General features: G+C 44.5%; 1 pseudogene; it reads right to left on the bottom strand.

Moving 5' to 3' along the window:
* Positions 1-1,085: 1,085 nt before the first annotated feature.
* LOC136872539 (beta-glucuronidase-like) lies at positions 1,086-2,572 on the bottom strand (annotated as a pseudogene).
* Between the last annotated feature and the right edge of the window lie 509 nt (positions 2,573-3,081).

Here is a 3,081-nt window from a genome sequence, read left to right as displayed (position 1 = left end):
ATTGAAGCGACATTGTGCCATCCGTTTTGTGATACGACTTACCGTTTAGCCAAAAAATAGCTCAAAAGGAATGTCTGCACAGTCATTAAAATTGCCTCCATATTTCGATATCTTTGGGGGGTAAAAAGTGAAAAATTTGAACATCTTGGAATTTTCCCGTCGGTTAGGGACCAAAAGCTATAATTTCACCAAATTTCAATTGTCTACTTCGTCTGGCAGGTTGTGCCGCCATTTTGATTTGGGGGGATAGGGGATAAAAATGAGGAATTTCTCAAAAATTTTTAAGCCCACGAAACCTATAGGTTATCGTTTTGGATATACTATACGACTGTGTTCTTATGCTGAGCCCAAAATGTGAGCCCCCCCAGCGTGCCCCCTTCAGGGAATTTTGAGAATTTCCGATTTTTCTAGGGATCCTGGGGGCATCAGTTTCCTCCGTACCAAGTTTCAAATTTCTGAGATTTCTGGAAGTGCCTCATTAATTCACGTCTTTTTTCATTTTTAAATATTTATATATACATCGCTCCAGCCCGACTTGCTTTTATATATATAGATGAATGCGTCGAAATGTTGTTATACATTTTTATGCCTACTCTCACCATTACGACGTTCACATTACACCTTGAATAATTTTTTTTTTTTTGCTATTTTGCTTTACGTCGCACCGACGCAGATATGTCTTATGGCGACGATGGTATAGGAAAGGCCTAGGAACTGGAAGGAAGCGACCGTGGCCTTAATTAACACCTTGAATAAACTTTAACCAAGAATTAGTTCCGAAACTTCACCAAACATATGACTTACGCCATCCGCAAACACATTATCATTGTCACGGATATGTTGAACATCGAGATTGAAGGATCCAATTCGAATGGCCCATCTGGTCGGACGACCAGAACGACGGGGTCTATTGAGTATCCAAGACAATGCCTGATTATCCGTCTCCAAAAGACAATGAGAATGCTCGATATATGAGCGGAGTATTTCCAATGTAAAGATCACAGCTAAACATTCCAGTTCATATACTAAATACTTAGATTTAAGTGAACTTAGCGCTCTGGAAGCGTATGCGATGGGTGTCCATCCTAGTTACTATACCAAGCATTTTAGCGATTGAACATGATGACATCCATGAACTGAGCAGCTTTGTCGTCAGCAGAACCTCTTGCTATTGCCATTGAGATGGGTCGTGAGCTATCTAGATCCTCTACATAGTCTGCCACATAGCTGGAATATTTTTCAGAAGCAGCTTTATGTACCCTTGGTTCATTGGCGACTGACCACATGACTGGGACGGTTCTTATCTCGTCGAATTAGTTCTCCTCAAGAGTCGGTGTGCTTCTGAAGAAGAGCTGGGGAGAAAATGTCGGTATCCACACTTGGACATTCATCAATGATCATTATGCCTAGTTGATCGGCCATGTCCATGATCTCCTCTGCATAAGGATAGTGCGAGGTTCGATATGCATTAGCTCCTATCCACTTGAGAAGATTGTAATCCTTTACGACCAGTGGTATATCAAGGCCCTTTCCTCGAATATCAGAGTCTTCATTTAGTCCAAACCCCCATAAGTATATAGGTTTCCCGTTGATGAGGACACTTTTACTATTCCAAGCCAAGGAACGGACACCGACTGGCTGTCTATATACATCCTCAGAGCCCCATTCCTTCGACTGGAGCCGCACCTTCAGAGTATACATGTATCCAGGGACAGCGTCCATTAAGTAAGGCCACCACAATTTGGCTTCTGGGAATCTGAGGACTCCCGAGAGATTCCCTAATCCATCATCAGTGACTACCACACACTTATTCTGATCCAGCAGCTCTACATACACCACAGGCTCAGATGCAGGCTGAATATTTCCACCATATGTGTTGTTGTATATGATTATTCCAGTGTCATAATCTTCGACGCGTGTTTCCACTGCGATATCATCAATATAAATGACTGGTGTAGTATAGAGGTGCAGTGATCTGTGGAAACTAGCATAGTTGAAGAAATCAAAAGAATAGCTTTGTGTTTCCACTGAACCATTTTCTGCCTGAATGCGTGTGATGGATCCTTGGGGAACTGTGGTAGACAGGAGGGTGTTGTCCACCACCACTGTCACTCGGTTCTCTTCTCCAAATTTGACTGCAGAGGTAATCTCAGCTTGGAAAGGAAGGTGACCTATTTCATGCGCCACTGAAAGTTGTCCGTTCACCCACACTTGAGCAGCGTAGTTGACACTCCCAAACCGTAGCCAGACGCGATTTTTGTTCTGCAGCCATGATCGGGGAACGAAGAACGTCCGGTCGTACCACACTAACCCCAAGTGATCACGTATGGCTTTGTCTTGGGTTGATGTCGTTGTAGCTGGATGGCACAGGCACTGGTATGGTCTCTCCAGTCTGTGTAAGGTCCTCGTCGTACCATTTGTCCCTCAATCCCTCAATAAGGTCGTCGCTCGAGAGACGGAACCTCCAGATACCATCTAGTGATCGCACTTCTCTGGTCTCGGACTCGCGGGAGTACAGCATGCCTCCAGGGCTCACATCTCCCCACGACGTCTTCATCGAGAGCACCAACATGAAGAAGGCCAGCATCATGACTGACCATATAAAGATCATCAGCAGAATAGTCCTAAGATTGCACATTGTAGAACACCGGAACAGGGTACGATAATGACCGTAGTTACAAAATCTTCTACATTTCATCAATAGTGAGCTGAAATGGAACAAAGAATGGGCCAGATTAAACCCACATGGTCTAATCAACATTCATGACCCAACAGCAAAACCTCCTGGGTTCAACCACCCACGCACCATCTGGACTAGATTAAACAGGATACGCTGCGGTGTTGGAAGAACTGCTTCTGCACTACACCAATGAGGGTGGTTGGAGTCTCCTTCCTGCAACTATGAAGTGCAAACCATCAGCCACATCGTGAAAGAATGTCCTCTACGAGCATTCACTGGGCCTATGGAGGAGAAACATCAAGTAACCCCTACGGCACTCACTTGGCTGGAAGGACTTGACATCAGGTTGTGATGAAATCTCAGAACCTGCAGTTGTGTGTGTGTGTGTGTGTGTGTGTGTG

The sequence above is a fragment of the Anabrus simplex genome, chromosome 4 (assembly GCF_040414725.1).
Source record: "Anabrus simplex isolate iqAnaSimp1 chromosome 4, ASM4041472v1, whole genome shotgun sequence".
In the NCBI taxonomy this organism is placed as follows: Eukaryota; Metazoa; Arthropoda; class Insecta; order Orthoptera; family Tettigoniidae; genus Anabrus; species Anabrus simplex.
This window is presented reverse-complemented; position numbering and strand designations above follow the sequence as displayed.